Source organism: Calypte anna, chromosome 15 (assembly GCF_003957555.1).
Source record: "Calypte anna isolate BGI_N300 chromosome 15, bCalAnn1_v1.p, whole genome shotgun sequence".
NCBI classification, from domain to species: domain Eukaryota; kingdom Metazoa; phylum Chordata; class Aves; order Apodiformes; family Trochilidae; genus Calypte; species Calypte anna.
In genome coordinates, this window is record NC_044261.1 from 6,391,939 (window position 1) to 6,414,151 (window position 22,213).

At 36.4% G+C, this 22,213-nt stretch overlaps 1 protein-coding gene across 2 annotated transcripts in view; it reads right to left on the reverse strand.

The window, feature by feature from the left end:
- Positions 1-22,213, reverse strand: part of ARVCF (ARVCF delta catenin family member) — a 239,993-nt gene that overhangs the window by 211,008 nt on the left and 6,772 nt on the right. For both annotated transcript variants that reach the window (XM_030460291.1, XM_030460293.1), the window contains exon 2: positions 13,654-13,722. The gene's annotated coding sequence lies outside the window, so the exon portion shown is untranslated. The remainder of the gene's footprint in view (positions 1-13,653; positions 13,723-22,213) is intronic.

Genomic DNA, 22,213 nt, shown 5'->3' on the forward strand with positions numbered 1-22,213 from the left:
ACAACAGAGAATGCAGTTTTCCTTTAAAAATTGCTACTTCAGGTTAATTTTTAAAGAAACTCCTTCTACAGTGTAACATGTATCTTATGAACAGCTAAGGCAAGTTCTGTCAGGTTTTGCCAAATTAGATATTATTAATAATTTACTGAAACTTTTAGTACCATGGTTAAAAATAGCTCTCCTGTGAGCTTTTAATCCATAGCAGATACTGTAGTAATTATCCTCAGAATCTAATTCATTACAATAAGAACAAAATAACCAGACTGAACAGAAGCAAAGCCAAATTTTAATCTTTTGTAACATTTCTCATTTTCAAGTAAATCCCTGGATGTACATTGAAGGCCATTGAAACAGAGCTAGCTAATTAGAGATGTTAGCAAAATTAAGAAAAGTATCCATGTTGCAAGGGAGGAAAAAGTCATCTCTAAGCCTTTCTTTCCAGATGAAGGATTTTAAATCACCTCCCTTTTTTTATAAGCCCTCCCATTTGTGTTTTCTCTCTACACGGCCCCCATCTACAAACAATCACTATGGAAAATAAGCTCATTACAGTGCAGCATGGGTGAGCAACTGCAGCCAGAAATGAACCAATTGAGCTAAAGCTTCCTGTTTGGGGCTGCCATTTGCATAACAAGGGAAGCATGAAGGCATCCCCTACAGACAGCAACCTGTACCGAGAAGAAGTCCAGACTTGTCTTGATCAGTTTAAGCTACCTACCAGAGCAAATGCTAATTCTGAGAACATGCTAATCTCAGTTAGTGCTTTTAATATTATGCTGCATTCTTCTGTTGAGGACTTTATAATTAGAGTCAAACTCATCAATATCTATACATCCATCTTGTCTCCAGAAGTGTGAGCACATTTACATCCTATATCAAATTATTTTAGTTTTGTCTTTATAGCCATAACTGACAAGCAGCCTCTTTGCATTTCTTCATATTAATTTTGCCAAAGAATCTGGATGTGACTCAGCTGAAGTCAATAGAAGGATACAATTAATATGATTTTGTCTCAAGTTTGTCATATAAGATTTATGTTGCCACATAAGATTTATGCAGTAATGAAATTGTACTATTATTAAAGTTTCTACAGTGTTTCAGTTCATACAAATCATCTCATATAGGGCAAAATAAAAAAAAAAAGACAACACTACAGAACCATTTCTAGATGCTGAGTATTTTAATAAAATCAGTTGTAGTTTTTTGGTTTTGTTTTGTTTGTTGTTTGTTTTTAATTAGCCACGCCAATAACATTTACTGTGTTTTGATGCAGCATTCTGTGTAAATCAAGAAAAACCTGCACCTTGACCTCTTAAGATATGATCAACACTGTTACTTACTTATGATCAAATCTGTTATTTAACAAGAATCTGGAAAGATGGGGAAAATATTTATGAGTGACACTGAAAATTAACACAAATAATTTCTATTAAAACTACTTTCTTGTAGTCTCTAAAATGTTCCAGCAGATTTTCCGTATGCCTCCAAAAGAAGAAAATACACCTGGCATGTGTAACATATTCTGTGACAATACTACATAGAATAATTGGAACCTAGTGACCATAACTTGAATCATCTGTTTCAAATTAAGGCACATTAGCAGCATTCTGCTGAGGAATATCTGCATGACCAGAAGAATTAAGTAGCAGTTCAATGAGTTACCAGCCTCCAACATTCTTTTGAGTAGCGACAACAAACTGAACAACTTCATGAACTTCTAGGTAGGCCTAAGATCAAGATTAAGATTTTGGGTTGCTTGATCCCATTCTTTCATCAGTTCAAGTGGAGGTTGGTGGGGTGCTGTCAAAACAAAGGAGGGGTAAAAACCTCAAACCTCTTCTTACCTGTTGGCTAAAGTCTAGGGAAATAAATTACTGAGATTTAGGAGGATTAGGACTGCAAGGCTGTTGGTGAGAGTAATACAACTGGAGCTGGGAGAAAGACTAAAAATATTAATGAAAATGTAGCAAAGTGAACATAAAAAGCTACTACCTGGAGTTGTAACTGCCAAAAGAAGTGTGATAAAGTGGCTTCATAATTCTCAGATTACTGCAGTCTTTATCTCCTAGGTTCCCTATCTTTCTCCTTCAACTGCCAGCCCTTCCCAGCATTCTTCTTCACCTCACAATCCATGAATAAAACACAGTTTCAGTCTTGTACCCTGTCACCCATTCATCACTCTGCTAAGTCCTTCTGCTGGCTCTGTTTCCCAATTTATGCATCGTAAAATTCTACACACGTTTCACAGAGCAGCAATTTATAAATAGCTTCTCTTATACAAGGCAGCCTCAAACAGGAGGTCAGAGATACTGGCACTTAATTCTTAAACTTTTCCATTCTGCTGTTCCTCCCAAGTTCTTACAACTAGCCACCCTCAAAGAAGAATGTACATGTCAATTTGTAATTAACTTTTCTCTTTGATAAGCCCACTTCTTTAATAGTGGGCAATATCTTCTTTTCATATGTGAAATACCGGAAAAATAAAGAGACCAAGCAGTTATCCCCACACTAGGTCATAAATCAGCCCTGGTCCTACTCCTCAGTAAGTCCAAGGCATGGATTCCCATAACAACATATGGATCCTTTGTTGTAGTATAATTTTGCTCAGATACATGTTCTGGAAATGGGAGAAGGAACTGTAAAAAACAAAGCAAATATGCTTCAGTGGAAGACTGAACTGAAGCAGGGCCAGTGAAACAGCAGGTGAAGCAAAGTATCAGGATATGGATTTCACATCCAGAAACCACTACTCTATACGAGGAGATAGGAGCCTTCTTGCACTCATCTATCCTGGCTTCTTGCCAAAGTCAGTTCAAGCCTCCCACTTGCTGCACACCTCCTGAGAGGAGTAAAGAAAACCTTTTAAGAGCTATGGGACTGTCATTGAGGAGGCCATCAAACCCTGACAGCTCCAGAAGGGGTGAACCCTCTGTACTTCTATGGGAGGAGAGGCTGCACAGCTTCAAGGAGCTGGAGGGGAGTATCCCCAAGCCAGTAGTTGCCTTTCCCTTGATTTGTGGTATGCACTGATGGAATACCCCAAAACAGGCAAATAATGGTGGAAACAGAGTCCACAGGGGGAGAGTACTACCTGTAGTTCTATGCTAAAAAGAGCTTCAAGGGAGACATTAACAGGCCTTAACAGTAACAACAGCTTCCTCCCCTGGCTTGGTTTTGTCCTGGTGCTTACCAGCTCTTTGTGCAGTTATTGCTATACTAAATACCAGCTTTCCCCAGAGCACAACAACCTGTCACTATGCTTTATAAAATTAATCTAAAACTGAGATTCTATAGAGAAATTATCATAAAATAAATTGGAGGTAGACCTGATGAAGAAATGCAAGAACAAAACACTTGCTACTCAATTACCACTTTCAATGCTACATACATAAAAATACTAAAGAAATTATTATTACTTACCACTCTGAGATCAGTTTGTTGAAGACACCCACAGGTATTAGTACTTGACCCTACACTTAAATGTTTAAATCTTTTAAGATTCAAAGCCCACCCGTCCCCTCTTGAGCTACAATCTGACACACAGCCAAGAGGAAAGGCTGTTCAGAGCTCTAATAGAACAGAACCCAATTGCAATTGCTCTTTTCATTTGTCCTCTACAAATCAGTCAAGGACCCAAGCTCTTGAAGAAATAATGTAAATTGGACTCTGGTACTGCTACAACTGCTCAGTAGCAAGGCTGCAGATGGCAATAATTCCCAAGAACTGAGAAACTTCACAACACCCAAGTAAAAGGACTGATAAAAAGGAGAAAAATGTGAAGAGTGCCTCAAAGGGGTTCACACTCAGCATGTGCTGAACCTCTCTGCTCCCTGGACTAGCTAGAGAGGGGAGCTGGGGAAGCTCCACAAATGCCTGAGGCCCCATCCACTGTTACACTGCCTTTTGCATATTCTCCTCTTCACTGTGAAGATTCAGCAAGAATATCACTGCAGAGCAAAGCAGAGAGCATCAGATGATGGCTCACCAGTATCTGGTCTAATGCGAGCTGTCCCTGCCCATGCAGGGGGGTTGGAATCAGATGATCTTTAAGGTTTCTTTCCAACTGAAACCATTCCATGATTCTATGACAGGATTAACATGAAGCTGTTGTAGTTGCTATATCCAGAGATCTCTGTGCACCTGATAAGGTAAGCCTCATAACCACATACATGGTATTTGTTCAGTGTTTCCTAATTGTCTCTTTCCATTTTAATGTAGTACTCTACACATGAGAGCTTCTCATGAGAAACATTACACTATCACTGATAAAAAACAGTGGAGAAGGGGAATGAAATGAAGGTTCCAGTAGGCAAGAAAGTCAAGAGCTGAGATTCATTCCCTCCTTAAGACCTATGACTTGAGCAGAATGCAAAGTGCAGCAATTATATTAAAATACAGTGAATGCCATAATTATGACTTCAGGGGTAAATGGAAATATTTTGAGAAGCAGTAGCTCAACTAAAACCATATTTAAAATACAAAGTGCTAGACTTTATCTTCTATAAAATGGTCTTAAGAGATTAACAATATTTCAATTTTTAGTTGTTTATGTTTAATGTATGATGTTTAGGAATTAAAGAAATAAAACCTCCTAACACTCTACAATTAATAACTGCTTCTGTAAATACATGAAACTCTCTGAATCAAGGAGGAACTGGTTCCCAGTGTTTTAAGGGACACTTCATTTTTCCCTTAAGACCTGTATAGCTGAGGGTTTCAATACTTTCAGTGAGTATCAATGATTAATACTTACTTTAAAATAACAGAGAATAAGCAATGAATCCTTTCCAGGTAATATAATTTTCTCTGGGGTTATTGGAAGAAGGAATTTAAACATTTATTCTGCAAGTTTAAAAACAATCAGGAAAAAATGCAGTTATTTCAGACAAAGTTTGATGGGAAGAGTGAACATCTATAATTTAAAGGCCTTCCTTATGCAATTTTCTTTTTTAAGATACAGAAAATTATGGCCAGGGAATGATATCTTATCTTCACAAGTTATGGGGGCAGAGAGTCACAAAAGGCAGAAGTGGTCTTCAGCTAATACGGTATTTCTGAATGTGAGATCAATAACAGGTATTTCTGATTTAATTTGCTTTGTTTAAAAATCACTTCACTGCATGCTAATACAGAATTTCATGACATCTATCATTCAAAGGCTGTTCATAAGTACTAGCAGAAAATTCCATGATCAATATAATCTTTCACTTTTAGCATGAAGGACAGTATTTTTCCATTTATCCTTAACAAGTGTTTCTACCCAAAAAACCCCAAATGATTAAAAAAAAAAAAAAACAAACCCAGAACAAACCAAAACCAAACAAACAAAAAATAAAACAAAACAAAACAATTTGTAAGAAACCTCACTCCAAAAAGTTTAGAATCTAGTAACCAGCTTGCAATTCTTCTGTTTAGGCCAAAGCAAAAACTAATGACAAATATCTTTCTGCTAGCATGCAGACTTTCATTTCAAATTATGCCAATATTTGTGACATGGAACAAAGCTTAGAAAGACAGAGCAGAGGATGATGGAATGAGTGTAAAGAGAGAAAAGGGATTCAGATTTGTTGGACTGCTCTTTGAATGTGAGAATAAACAGAAGTTTGAGAGAAAGGACAGTCAGCAGCTGGACAAGAAAATGATGTAAATATTATCTTGGATAGACCAAGCAAAGAAACATCAAGGCCTTCACAAGAGATCAGGGAGAAAAAGGCATAAAGTATAGGCACAACAAATTATGCTTTTGCAACTGAGTGAACAGATCACATTATAGAAACCAAAATGAAACACGATCAGAACACAAACAGAACCTGGGTGGTAAAAGAAAAAAGCAGGATGTTATAGAACTACAACAACAAAAACCCCAAACATATAAGCCCACTCAACACCCAAGGATCCTAATTAGAGAGAACAGGGCTGACCTCTAGTCATAAATTCTTTCATATATTCAGCCAACAAACTGCAGAGAATTCCAGCAGCTAGAATTGACAGTGACATTTTAAGTCAATGAGAATCTATTTTACTCTTCCTCCCACAACACAAATGAATAGTAGTGCTAATGAAATTCCACTCCTATTATAAATTGGTAAGCACAATCCTGCACTTATCCCTTCCAGCAAAATTTGCCTTTTAACAAACCCAAACTATTCCAAAATGCCCTGTGGTAACAATATGACAAAACAAAATGCCACTCTCTCCTCAATTGCCTGTCTTCCAATTAGCCTGGCTTTAGTGGGAAGATAAATTCCTCCAGTCTGGGATGAATCACCTTAAAATTTACAATTTTAGTCAGACTTTAATATAGTCTGGTTATTTATTTCATACCTGATCGAATGTTTCTGAGTGAGAATGGGCCTCTAACTCATTATACTAAAATAACTTACTTTAAAAAAAAGTAAATATCTATACACACTGGTTTCCAGTGCTACCTTGTCCAAAATGCCAAGGAATTACAGTATATACAGAAATTAGTAAAAGTTTACAGAATAAAAAGAGTTGATTTGATTTGGGATCAAGATGTGAAATATTATTATTCAGAAAAATGAGGGAAAATATTCTTGTTCCTTTCTAAATTATTTTCTTCAGAAAGCCTAGATAACCTTTTCCTATTTAATTGTGGTATACTGAGAAGGAAGCCCTTTCTATCTCTCAGTCAGAAGTGTACAGAGAAATAATTACATTTCTTTCAAGCAAAAAAGAAATAGCTATAGTATTAACTAATCAGGAAAGAAAAAAAATAAAGAGAGCAGTGTTATGCTGTGAGCTGCCTGTTCTCACAAGCTAAGCAGGGTGTGACCAGCTCCCAGTGTAACACACCAGTGCCCTAGGTGATTCAGTGGTGCCCTCTGCTCCAGTTGTGTCATACAGAAAAAGGAGCTTTCATATTTCAGCTGAGCTGTAAGGCAGTCAATTGGCCATCACCAAGTGCCAGCAATTCCATGGCATGTGTGTGTCTGCCTGAGAAATTCCATTCTGAGTGAAGACTTTTCTTCCCCAGTCTCTAGTCTCTAACTCTTTCTTTCCATCCCTGAATATTAAGCATCCTGTTGAGTACAGTCAGAGATTTGTGCAGCCTGAATGCTGACTGCCTTGACACATCTGCTAGCAAGCTCCCCCTAATTTGAGAATTCACTTTGGTATCTGCTGGGATTAATAACAATAAATAAACACAGTCCGGCAGCTTCAGATTTGAAGGTGTTCTCTGTGTTTAACTTCCTTCAACATAGCTTTAATAGAAACTGAATGGCCTAAGTATTACAAGTGTCACACTCCTTAGAAAAATAAACAGCTTTTCTAACCACTTTGTGAATAAGTCCAGGTCTGCACTATTCCATCCCTTGCCTCCATCATCATCCACACACACTTCAAAGCACAGACTTTGAAATTCCTTCCTAGAATCAAGCATTCATCTGAATGTCAATTCAGTACCCCTAAGATGTCTTCTCCTGCTCTTCACTCAAATAGTGTCATCCTCAGGGAACAACCAAGATTTTAGTACTTAAGAACTTCATCCAAGGTATCTCATATCTCTCTGAAAACCTGATTTTCCATCACACCACAATAAATAATAGCAACTCTTTACCATGTAGCAGCCGTTTAGTAATGGAAATAGCATGTAAATTTCAACCTAAATACAGAGCTAGGATCTAATTCTCATCTTACATAAGCTCTACCAAGTAAAAATTGCTTCTAAAACCCAATTTATTTTTAATTAAGTGTGTATTATTGTGCCAAGATGGCATGATTAGTTCTGGATTCCAAACAGTGAAGATCTCCATGGAAAAGCTAGAGAAGCTTTGTGACAACTACGAACTACCTGGTGTCCTGGTTTAAGCCAGGATGGAAACAATTTCCTTCCAAGTCATTTTATTTTTTAGCTGCTTGTGATCATTTGAAACAATTATTGCTTTTTATTTAATACATGACTATATAGGAAAGTTTGGTGATAATGCTATAGCACAGAGATGGAATATCTGACAGGTCCACAAGCAGCTGAAATTTCTGAATTCAAAAAAAAAGAGTTGAACTTGTGTAAAAATTTGGAACATTATGTCATAAATCTTAAGTAGGATTTTCACAAAGCTTCAGGTTCAGTGACTGGGAGAGAGACATCAGCCAGCCAAAGAAAGAAATAAGCCAATGGATGAGTTGTATATATATTTCCACCTGCTGGCAGAAAGTGTTCACACAGCAAGTAGTATGCTTTTGCAGTGGTTTAAGTCTGGAATAAATAAAATAAATCAGTGGAATTTCTCCTGGTTAAAAATAAACAAAAATCATTATCCTACAATATCATCCTACATGAAATTATAGAAGTTTAGTTTTGATAAGGCTGTATACCTCCACATCTGGGGCCCTAATACAAAACTTTCTTTTTTATATATAATTAACTGAGCGCTACTAACACACAAGGCAGTACCCAAGTGTCAGTAATAAACTTAAGTTACTAAACACAGAAATGTTACAGTGATGATGCTAATCAGTTCCAATGCTCTGCAAAGAAAATATTTTTCCTTTATTCCTTTCCTTCATTTGCAATTAAGAGGTGCTCCAAGCTAGGACTCATCACATTCCACTGCATTGCTGTAACTTGCAACCAACTGTTCTCATTTCTTCAGAACTGATTGGAGCAAAGCATGATAAAGTCATTACTACAGTTGGAAGAAGCCCTTTCCAAAGCACTACAGGTATGTCAAAAAAGTCTCTATTGTCTATAAACAGAGGCTGAATGGATCTCTGTTGTCCACTACATCCACAAGTAGAGTATTTCCAAGTATACACACCACACCCCTATCCTCACTTGGGGATTTTTCCACACTGTGCACTTTGGGCTTTTATCTGATACCACTTTTAACTCATCAGATGCATAAATCCATCAGCAGAGTTTTACCAAGTATATTCCCTGCAAGTTCAGTCCCCAACAGCAGTGTGAGCTAAACATTTCATGGAACAGGAGAAACAAGAGTAATCTCTGCTGCAGGACTGTTTAAGGGGCATGACAAGACTAGTTTACTAATTAGCAAACTAACATTCCATCTCCTTTTTACAAAACCTTAGTGGAAATTCTGAAGTCTTTGCCTTCTCTCCTTTCTGACCTTGACAAGATGTGTGACAAGGCTGTTTTCAAACACATCTCTAAACTGGGCTCTGTGAAAAAACTTCAGAGACACACGACTGCATTAACACATGCTGTAAAGCATCCAGCCTTTGTGCTGTCTCCTGTATCCATAAATACCCAAAGAGTGACATGCAACAATCAAATTGAATTCAAACTTCCTACAACGCTGAAAATTTTATGTCACCCAATAAAGTGTTACCTCTTTGCACCAAAATAACATTCCATACATGTATGCAGTCAAACTTGAAGAAAAATAGCAGGAGATATTTTCACAACTGCCTAGTGATAGCACAGATTCTCAAAACAATAAGTGCTGTTATCCATTACAGCCTTATGAATTCAATCTTGTGTCAGGCAGCTCGCTGAGGCAACCATCAACACTGATTCTCTACAGCTAGCTTAAGGAGAAGAAACACTTCAGGAAAGCAAAAGAATTACCATAGAATAGGATACAATTTAATTAGAAGGAACATGCTGAAGATGTCAACAGAAGAATGCACTAAGGATCATTCTAATGAGAGAAACACATCCTCATAACCCCAGTCCAAAATGCCCAAGATCCATCTCTGCAGTTGTAGGTAGCAGTTTCAAGAAACAAAGTCTCCCTTTCTACTGATGTGGGCGATGCTAAAACTGCAACAATTACTGGAATTCTAGTCAGGAAGGAGAGGAGGAACAAGTGATGCTTTTAGCTTCCAACACATACCAAGGGCATATTTCCCTTCTGTTTCTGAATGCACTGTTTCAGGGAAACCACCCCTGCCAAAAGTCTCATGGGACAACCCACCTCCACAGTTGTTCAAGCATAACCCTCCAAAACAGAGGGAAAATACAGCTTTGAATCTAAACGGGAAAGGTGATTGTTTTACTAGAATTTAATGCTCTTGACACATTACTAGGTAGGTAATTTAAGAGCCTGTTTCAAAATTTAACAGTCATCAGGTTTTTAACAGGTAAACCCTTTATTTAAATTGTACAAGGAGAAAAGTCTAGCAAAATTATTATTGACTATTTTCAACAAGGTTCTACTTCAAAGTTGACAAGGCAGTTCTGGAGGACTTGTTCATCCCTGTTGAAGCTAACAGCAGCGATTTATACACCATCTATAACTTTAAGAAAAACAAACAAACAAAAAACGAGCAGCAACATTTAATCAATGCTTACCATAAAGCTTTTTCTAAAGCATAATTTGAAAGTTTACAAAGGAAGAATAATAGCAGAATTACAGGAAAACAAGAAAGTATCAGAAGCCAAATAAAATTGCCTGTCCTCTTTTATACAGTATACTTTTTCATTCCTGAAGAAAGATACAATTAAAACCACTCACCATGTCATGGTGCAGCAGTCAAAAATGGCTGTGTTTCAATTGCATCTGTACCAGCTCTACAAGCTACAGCTACTTGCTGAGATTATGTTTCTGAGGAGGGGCATAATAAGGAGATAATGCTTTATATTTATTGTTTAGTTCTTTTCATCATCTAAGTTTCCCTTACCTGCTTGGAAGGGGCTTTAATGGATCTAAATAAAAGGAGAAAATTTGACTAACATTTATGCCTTGCTGGCTGTATTAGATGTTGCTGTAAGAAATGTAAATCAAGAGATTGGGTCTTAAAGTTTTATTCACTGAAGTTTTAATAGACCATGCCAATATCACTCTAGTAGTGCCAGAGATGCCTACAAGAATGCTGAATGAATACTAAGAAGGCCTACCATGACTCTTGAAATGTTAATATAGATTAAATCCTGAACTTTTCATCTCCCAGTTGGATCCACATGGGGAAATTCAGTCTGATCATTAACTGAAGATAACCACGTAGAGGTAAAATCTCAGGCATACAACAGAGTAAGTCAGACTTAGTTTGTAAGCCACATCATGCAGAGACAATAGTAAGAGTCCAAATTCAAGATAAATAAATTTTGTGTCAGATAAACCAGATAAAAATAATTTCCAAGAGCTACATGTGAAAAATCACTAAATAGCATCTACACATAATGTATGCTACATGGAAGGGAAATTCCTTTCTAAAATTACTCGGTTCAGCCTTGTTTATCCTGCAAGTGTTTATAAGCCAAAGGACTATCTTTGGGTCACATCTTGTACTTCCTGAGTGTGACAAAGAATCAGACATGCCCAAGACTTAATTTTATAACAAATTCAACTACGAATGATTTTTTTAAAAATTGCTTACTCACAAGAAATATTAAGCATATTAAGTAGGCATTTGACTAATCTAGAGCAATCCATCAATTAAACAAGATTAATTCAGCATTATTGATTGTTCCAAAAAAGATGGTAGAAACTCAGAACAAGCAGACATTAATCTACAAGTAATGAATTAGGGGAAAAAATTACAAGGAAAAAAAGTTTATAACAAATATTTCTGGATGGCTCAGGTCTGAAATCTGGCAGCCTGCAAGATATTTCAAATCCAGTCAATACTGTTTTACACATTACAATCAAAACTGACCATTTAAATCACACAACCATAGATCTGGAAGTAATTATTTAGTAATAATTTCTGAAAAGGCAGTTATGCTTAATGTTTAAGAAATAATTTCTGGGCAACCAGTGACTAGAAGCTGTTATGCCAAATTCACTTGTGATGCAGTATAAACACTTCCTGGAGGGAGGGGGGGGGAAGAAAATAAGAAATTCTTAATTAAAGTTAATGCATAGTGAATACAATATCTTGCTTTCAGATGCTTACCTTTGAAAAAAATAGTTCAACTTTTTCTTAAATTACATCCATGTACATACCACTGATAATAATATATTGAGTTTTTATTAAGAGCTGAGAACTACTACAGTTCACCAAACTGCATGATTTCTCTTACATCTTGATACCCTGCTTACATGACCAGTAATATCTGTGACTGTAGAAATTAGGCCATGTCTTCCATTACCAGTAACTATTCACCCTGCACTTCTCCATCTTGCCTCCTGAGAAGGAATGCTGTACAGACCTACTCCTGCATGCAATATAACATATTAGATGATATAAACAAAATAATTGTAGATAACCAGTTTTTCTGAGGCAATGATTTTCAGAGCTGTAGGCATTAAAAAAAAAAATCAATATGTTGGTATAGAAGAAATGGTTAAAGCTTCTTTCTCCTACTTAGGATTAATACCTTTTTTGCTTAACAAAGTAGTATAATAGAGACTTAATTTTCATGTAACCCTAGTTACAGCAGACTATTGTGGTTTTTGAAAAAAGAGGAAAAGTCTTCACATTCAAACAGTATAATGTTATTCCCACCAAAAGCCACAGAAATTCCACTGCTGACCTCAGTGACTCAGATTTTCCACCAAGATGTCTATTTCAAAAAAATTCAAGACTATTTCACCATTAAAGCCACAAACCAATAATCAACCAAAATAAACCTAACATTGTTTTATGAGGGAGCAGTCTCAGCCAATGAGTTCCAGTTGCAAAGGAATTAACCAGCATTCCTCAGGGCTGACAAGCCAATAAACTGAAAGCATCATCATTCTGAAAATGAATGGCACTCCTAATCAAGGGTGACTTACTCTAAGTACAAAGCATAGTTTACTTCTGAAACAACCAAGTAAGTCTTAGTCATGAACTCTGTAAAAAATATAACTGGTAATGATAGCACAATTACTATTGTTTCTTCAGTGTAGAAGGATCAGAAACATATTCAAATAATTATTCAATCCATTTTCTTAATTTAGCAAGGTCAGCTGTGACTACTAACTTACAAGACCAACTTAAAATTATGTTCCTTTATCTCAGCATAGATGGCTTTTCCTTGTGTAAAAAACCCCTTCTATCTGACTAGTTAGCTCAGGAATTACTTCCCAGGTCATCAAAAATCATAAAAATTATTAAATTGCTTGGTCCTTGACTATGTTGGCTGTACCACTCTGAAAGGGCCCTTCACTTAAAACTAGTAAGTTAGCAGAGTGGTCAAATGCTGCAGCAAGTCATATATCCCATCACAAAACAGATAACCACTGAATTTATATGTGCCAGATTCCTGCACAGAAACCTCAGAGAACAACCTCAAATGAAACCTGTTGGTACAACTGAACACAAACAGTGACAGGCAGCAGGCAATTAAGAGGTGGGAAGCCAATTCTCCTTTTCTCTAAAAGCAAGATATCAGCAGAACAAAACATTTTGAAAATGTCCATTTATAAAGTTCCAAAACCTTTACTGTTAGTTACATTACATGTCCTTAATTATGTTACATTTTAATTGTACAGACCTTTGGTTTTATATGCTGGTTTGCTATTCCAAGCAAAGTAATTCAAACACTTGCATATTCCAGCTATAATAAGTTAAATAGTCCTACTGTTTGAGAAAAAGGCCACTAAAGACTATTACTATAAAATGAATTTAGCCTTCCATGACTTTATTGGTGGCTAAGGAATGAAAATTGTGACACTTCCTGGAACAGTAAATAGCAAGAGGGATTAAATTAGGAACAATTTTGCTTTCTAGATTTCATAGACATGAACATGTGCATATAATAAAAACTACATATAAGGAAATTCTGACAACACTTACCACTCTTTCAGGTGAGTTGTTAGGCCCCTTTCCTTGTTCATAAAGCACAATTCAGAATTATGGATATCCCTGAAAAATATAAGAGACAGATCAAACTCCATTGGCTTGTTGACCTGAGTAAAGGCACAGTTCTACATGCAACTTCACTGTCCCAATACTCACCAAAAAGGCACTTTTATGTCTGGTAAAAAAACAGCTAAAAAATATGACCAAAGCTACCAGTGGATTGCTTTTATGAAAAAAGGCTTGGGGATTTTTCCCCACAGTCTTGTAAAAGCCAGTCAGCATTTGGCTGCCTAGCAAACCCCATACATTCCTCCTGTGTGCATTCACCTTCCACACTAGATTTTGTTTCATTTCAGAATTCACAAGTCATAAAGCAACACTATGTCTCATTGCAGTAATTCCAGACACTTTAAGATGACACTAGATGAAAATTTATGCAACTGGAAAACAGGATGCTTTATTTATCTTCAACACCAATCAGTAAATGCTTTTAAGTACCACAAAACAAAGAAACCTCATCCCAGACATGAAACATACCAGCAACTAAAGCACCTACACAGAAATTCAGTTTGCTACAAAATAAAATTTTATTAAAAGGGTCATGATGTTGTTCCCGAAGCAGCACTGAGGGAGATGATAGAATCAAAAGATATGTGCTGAATCCGTACAAATCCATCCCCAGGCAAAAAGTTTCCTCAAGTTTAATTTTTATTAGCAATTCAGACTTTTCCTGCTGAGCAGTTCAGTCTGAAGGACAGAAGCAAAACCTTGCCACTGCTCGCCCTTTAAGAACATTATCGAAAAACAAGATAAACACACGATTTCCCCAAACAAAAAGAAATGAAAACAGTAACGCTCAGAAATAATATCAAACAGACATTAGTGGGGAAGTATTAAGGATTTTAAAAATGCCACTAGCAGTCTGACTGAGTTTTAAAACCTTGCAGCAAATCCTAAATAGACACTTCTAAAATTGTTTTTAAATAGGTATGGCAATTCTGTAGGAGCCATTTTTAAAGCTTCAACTTCTTTGGGTTTTTTTAAGTGGAAAATTAGAGCCTATTTTAAAACAAGAAATCACCATTAAGAATCTCACTCATAAAGCAAAACATAAAGCTGAGTAGCAGGCCATTTTAATTCATGCTTTCAGTGTAAATCAAGATGTCACTCGAGTTACAGATCTGGGTGCTCTGCTACATATACCTACCCACAATACCTAGAATATTTCATGAAGAAGTTACAAGTAACAATGACTTATATAAATATGTTTTAACTTCTTCACTTTTGAAACAACACAGCACAAAAGTATGTTCCACAATCTGGTTATTCTCACTTGATTAAAAACTAACTACTATTCAGCATCTGAAGATGTTCACAGGGAGACAAATTCAAGTGTATGACACATGTACTGTAAAAAGATCAGACTGATGCAATGCTTGATGATAAAAGTCACCTGCTGTTCAAACATACACCAAATTTTTTGCAACAACACTCTTAAAATTGCAAGGTGCATGGATGTAATGTGAGCTTGGATACCCTTGTGTAGGACATCTGAGCAAAACTCTAGGCAAGTCAAGCAGCAAAGTAAGAGAACAAGACTTCCAGTCTTCACTTATAACCTTGTTTTAAAAGATTAATCTGCCAAATTCCAGGTCCCAGGAGGTCTCAGTTTCTCAGGAATCAAGCCAACATTGAAACTACAGTAGTACAAGAGGAGAGGTATTTTGAATTTGCCAAATAGCTATGATGGCTTAACACACAACACAAAGGAGAGAAGAAATGATGGAAAGAGTGCTTAATCCAGAGGTCTACCATGAGCTTTAACAAACTTATTTCTGCCACACCAGTTACCAATAACTGATGAGTATGTATTCTGAATAACTGCAGTAAGGACTATCTTAATAAGTCTCTTATAAATATTCAGAAGTCCCACTAGATTAGCAGTTCCAAACATAGTAAAGAGTGAAGGTCTCTTAAAGAGCAGATCTAAGCATAATGCAGCCAATTCTGACTGGAACCTTATGCTGCACCAATGCCAGCTGACAAGGGCATAACCTTCTATTGATGCTGAAAATTATGACTTGGTTCAAAAACTGTTTCATTTTGCTGTCACAGATTTAACAGCTCAGGCTGTGTCCCCATGAGACGAGTCAAACATGCTCATTAGGTAACCTAGTTCCACAAGAGACTGGATTTTAAACAAAAGCTAAGCACCTATGTTTTAATATTACAAATATGTCCTCAAGGTGCTTTAATGCAGACCAGTTGTAGAGGTGAAAACCAAGCACAGAGAGATCTCATGGCTGTGCCACAGTACCACATTCTCAACAGGAAGATGGCACTGATGAAAGTTATGTGTAACATTAAATATGTCACCAAAAAGCAGTGAGCACTGTGCAGGAATACAGCTCAATACACCATTCACAGCAATTCTGAGGCCCTCCAGAAATGTGCATAAATAAAAGTAAATTATTTTCCCTGTGTTTATCCAGTCTAACAGACAAGATGATTATGAATTATTCTAGAAACTTCTTTCAGTTTGTCCAAAATATTTACTGCCCATTGCTTTTATCTTCATAGTTACAGACCCACCAATTTTAGACAGTATCTGTTACAATCAACTTGGATTTAGTATTCCTACCATCTGTCTTAATACTTACCAATAAGCTAAAACTGAACAAGAAAAGGGGATAGGAGGAAGAAGGGAAGCAGAATTCCACCAAGATAAGCAGGCAGTTATTTCTTACTCTGAATGCAGTGACAAGAACTCTGGAGGCCAAAACATTCCAGCTGGGCTAACTATGGCTTCCTGCTGCTGTTACTAAGATGGTGTTGCAAAAAAGTAATTGCAAATATTACTCACAGAGTACAAAATACCAAAGAGAAACAAACAAGATAAGGGAAGAAATGTGCATCCACTGGCCCAGCCAAAACTCATTAGAATATTATCTTCAATATGCTTTGAAGGGACAGTGGAAGCCCTTAAATGTAAATAAATCTCTCAAGATTCTTTATTTCACTGAAGGCAGAAGTTAGAGCTTAAGTGTTAATTTAAATGAATGCCACTAAGTTGGTAAAAAAAAACCAAAAAACCACAACCAACACAACAGGGTTTCATAAATACAGCTAATGGTACCCTCAGAACTGCAGCCACATTCCAGCCTGACCAGCAGCTCTGTCCATCCAGCTTTCCCTTCTATACCTCTTGTCCATGCTGGAAAACTGACTTTCAGCTTAATCTTGCTGGTGAGGAATGTAATGGGAGATTGTCTTGCATATCTGAAACTTATTTCTAGACTTCCTGCTCATTGCACCATCATGATCATTCCAACTTTGCTTCTTCTTATAGAAGACAGAATAATTTGAAGGATATTCAATTATTTACCATCTTATTTTCACAGAATGGTCAAGGTTGGAAAGGATCACTGGAGATCACCAGGCACAATTCCCCTGCTCTAAGCAGAGACAATGAGGAGCAAGTTTCTCAGAATTTTTTCCAGTCAGGTTTTGAAAATCTCCAGGTATGTAAACTCCACAGTCTCTCTGGGAAACTGGCACCAGTGTTCCGTTCACCCTTACAGTAAATTTTTACCACAGTTTTTCATCAAATTAAGACTTCTCCACTTTGTCACCATCAACATTAGGCTATGCTGTCTGTTGTAGAATCCTTGATCAGTGGGATCTGCTTAAATCAATGAGCTCTGAAAATGACAATGAGATGTATAACCATGAAATTTATTGAACATGCCTGCATGCATTAGTAATGACAGTATGGCCTCTGGGTCCAATAATGCAGAGAGCTGGATTCCTTCATCTTCCAATGACTGCTCTAAATTCCCGACTCACACAAGGACACACCAAACTGGCATACATTTTTTACTCAGAGATACTACAACTGCTTTAAAACAGTTGGGTTTTTTCTTGTTATTGTACATACCAGCTAAGTTTCCATTTCACAGTGTCAAAGATATTTAAAATAATTAGTTTCTCACAAGATTTTACTATTATAATTCCTTGCCTCTAAAAATAGGCAATACATGCAATACAGTTACAAATACATGCAAGCAGTTATTCTGAGGTAGAACAGGGAGAAACCTCTATAAACTCCGTACTCCTGAGATTTCTATCAGAAATCAGTCACTTGATTTAATATGAAATGACAAGAATACACAAACATTTTTTTCTATTTTGTTACAGAAGGCTCAAGTCACACTTGGTGTAAGAAAGACAGTGTTAAAAGGCAGTGAAATATCAAAGGTTTCTCAAGGACAAGTCAATTCTGTTCACAATTCTTCTCTTAAAACATTTCAGCTGTGTTCAATCAAACCACACCTGTGTGAAGAAGAAGAATTAAATTCAGGTGGCTAATCACTAATACTAAAACTGCAATTGTTATGTATTTGCATAATTCCCTTTTCTCTAGGAAAAAAAATGCCTTGAGAGATTTCTTTCCCCCATTAGAATTCTCCAACTTGCTGTAAATATTTTATATCTATGCAGCTACTAAAGTCACTAAATCATCAATCTTGTGCTCTAAAATTGGGAAGCCTATTTCAGAGTCTTTCCATACCTCCCCTCCTTCCTCATTGCAGCTATTTTCATTCTGGACTCTCCACTCATTGTGTGCACCTGTAATCTGTACCTGCACTGTATTAGTAGGATCCTCCTAATTAGATTTAATTTCTTCAAGTGAGAAAAAAGTAACATGCTAAGCCTGCTTGCTCTTTGAAGAATGTCCTAGAAGGACAAATGGTGTGTTTAAAAGGGCTTTGTGATCTCTTTGACACAAGTAAAATCAGTTTGGTCAACATTTCAAATGCCTTCAGTAATGAAAAGCAAAGTAACTGGTATTGATTCCATTCACATCAATCTCAAAATGGTAAACACAATAATTATATTCTCTGCATAGGTGCATGCAGATATACTTAGCAGATCTACAGACAGGAGAAAGCTCATTTCAATCTAACATTACATGGAATTCTAGTTCTCTCAATTGAGCTACTATACAGACAGTAAAGCTCAGATCTCTGCATCACTTTTCTTTCAAATTTAACCAGTCAGAAACTCTGACTGCAAAACCAAAGGCTGAGAGGAGGAAGAATTGTTCTCACTAAATACACTGCACATGCAGTTCTCAGAGATAGGGAAAGAGAAAAGCCAGTGAAGCACAAAACCAAACCAATACAAAGGGGCTTAAAAAACCCCAAACCACCTAATAGGAAAGCTACAGAGAAATTTTTACCAACAGAACTTCCAGTTCTTGGGAAGCTGACATTATACAGAAGATGCTTAAAACACAAAACAGCAAAGCTATCCAGACTCAAAGGAAAGCCCACACAGCTAAACTTCAGTGGAAATTTCATTGTGAAACCATTTGCTTACTCTACAACTCAGGTTTCTGTGATGACAATGGAGTGACACAACATGTTGGAAGCTTAGAGAGGCACTATAGAAGACACTAAAGTTCTTCAAATGTTGATACATAAAATGAAATAAAAAGTTACAGAATCTATACCTCAGCTTTCATTAAAAGGAAATTCCTTTGTATCTCCCCCTGACTGCTATCTTTCAGAAATTTCAGAACATTTAACTTGTGAAATTTTCAAATTCTTCCTATTCCTTTGTGGCAGAGAGAACTTGCTTTTACTTACTTCCATATTCAGATGGAGAATGTGAAGCAAGTTTATTTTTTCTGACAAAAACATTTAAACCAAAACAAAGAGAGATAATGCAAGGTCAAAACAATATGGGAAAGGAAAACATCTTGTAGGACAGAGCTTAACACACTCACAGTTCTTTTGGCCAATACTAAGGTTACCAACATCACCACCCTCCTACAGAGAGGGAAATGAGAAGAATTTGCTAAATATAGATAGAACTGTTTGGAAGGATGCCTATCCTTATTTGTGCATTCATCTGTTTAATTGTGGGCAATATAGTCCACTAGACAGCTTAAGGCAAGTGTGAATGTTCAATATTCTCTGAATTATACAGTCTGGACTAGAAGTTGGACTTAATTACAAAGTTTCCATTTACACTACTGTAAACTCAGTATTTTGAAACTTCACAGTTTTAAGTGCCTCTGGTCTTTTTTTTTTTTTTCCACTCAGATTTGGGAATGTATTAAATGCAGTTTCAAACAAGCATGGTGAAAAAGGAATTCTCATGTTTAGTATATGACTTCGAGTATTCCAAATCCTATGAATCTCCTTATATAATAAGATACCACAAATATATACAAATAAACATTTATAATTGGACATCAAAAATCCCCTGGAGTAAGCACAATGGGAAAAAGAAAAGTAATCAATTTATACTCAAAGCACATCTTAGTTTATATCACTTCTAATTCTTTACACAATTACTAATACTTAAGTTTGGTAAATACACAAGCCAAGAGTTTTCTTACTGGGCTACATGTCACTAGGCAAGTCACATTAAATCTATCTGGAGAGCTAAATGAATGTAATGAGCTTCACTTCTGCTTAACATTAATTCTACAGCCCCTTAAAAACTAGTGTTCCTGAACTTCAGAATGATCACACTGCTTCTCTGCTTCAAAACAGTAAAAAGCTATTTGTGGTGTCACAAATGAAATGAGATGGTTATTTCCTTGAACAGACAGATGAGCATGGGTTGAGATTCAAAAACCCCACCAGCAACACAGTGAGTGGTCTGTAAAACTTGGAGACTACCACCTGGAGGAACATAACATCATGAAACATTAGCTAAAACATACAAACAAACAAGAAGGATTAAAAGTTCTTCGAAGAAAATATCCTCATGGCAAAGTATCAGCCCAATTCTCAAGAACTAGAGGGTTAACTCATGAACACCATCTTAAGAAAATTATCTGGAGAACATTGCTCTGTCTGGATTCTTATCCATTGTACTTTGGGAGTTTTACCAGCATTAGGCAAGAAAACATGTAATATACTACTACAGAGAAAAAAGAAGATAATATCCTACTTGAATTTGATTAGATTTAGTTCAAGCTTGGTATGGAAGGGTTTCACTGAACAATCCTGATGCTGAGCTTCTTAGTACTGAGTCTTGAATGTCTGAAGCACAAATCAGTCCTTTCATACTGCAATTGCTTCTACAGCAGATAGATTTTTAGTATAATGCCACTAACAGAAGACAGGCAACAAAAAAAATCTAGAAGCTAACTAGGAACTAGAATTTTCTTTAATAACCTGAAGAAGAGTAAATTTGAAGTCATGCATATTTCTCTGGACTAGACTGAGATTACTCCTGTTGACAAATTGTAGGTATATTTGGAAATACAGATTGTAACACCATCAGAAATAGAAGGCTGTATATCTAGGAAGCTAGTGCATGCATTACTTCCAAATTTGATTTTTCTTTTGTCATCCACATCAAGAATTAATAAAGTATACATGAATCTGTATGAAAAACAGAATTTAAAGCTTTATATACGCTTTATCTGCCAAGATTGTTTATGATACATTAAGTTTTCTTATCCTGCTTAATACTCACCAAGAGATTTTATTCTACTCAATAAAAATATATACTAATTTTCCAGTGGACTTGTGGTTAATCATCTGATCAACAAAACAGAAAGGCAGCAAGTAAAAGAACAAACACACATCTCTGGGAAGCCAGGTATTACTTTTAATGAACATTGGTATTCCCAAATTCCTCATCATAATCTGTACCTTCTGACTTTAGGCTTAGAAAAAAAAACAAAACAGAAGATAGCACCAATCTTTTAGAACATGTTCCTCTAATAGAGACACACATAACGATGTAGCAGCATAATGAGAAAGTTACATTTCAGTTTAAGAACAGAACTGGAATAAGGATTACTGTAACTGATAAAGAAATTCTAACAAAGTTTCAAATTTGTGGATTATATAATTCAATACACTTCCATTGCCACATCACATTAAAAACAGCATCTTACCCTCCACCTTTAAAATACTGCCTCAGGAGAGGAAACATGGGTTTTTACTTCCATTATCTTTCAGCCTGCAGTAAGGAAGTGCCTTGGTCCTGAATCAGAACCCACAGGAATTTAGCAAGTGCTATTTCTCCTTGTAGTAAAATCTTCAATATGTAATTTACATCTTGATATGTCATCATTTCTTGGCATTTAACTTAGTAACAGCTTCCCTAAAGTAGAGATTTTATTACATAAATTATGGAAGTAGCAGACTGGGTGTAGTGGAGACAGCATAAATTCCTGAATCAATACAAAAATATGGCCCTGGTAGTAGTTGTTATTCTATGCAGGTGTGTTATTGATTACAGTCATAATGGTCTCACTTTAGCTGCTGTCAATAACTCACTACTTGCATTGTCACACTGAATTAAAGAAGGAATTTTAAAATATGTGGGGTTATACCAGGGTGGCACGACCCAGGCAGTGGTACAAAGAAGAACTCTGCCAGTGTAAGGCAGGATGGCTGTTTCAGACTTTACTTCACATTACGTAAATACAATAAAGTCAAATGTGATGCTTACTCAGGCAGAGGAGATTATGTCTTTGTGTTTAAGAAAAAAATCTTAAATTTAGAGCTACTGCATACAA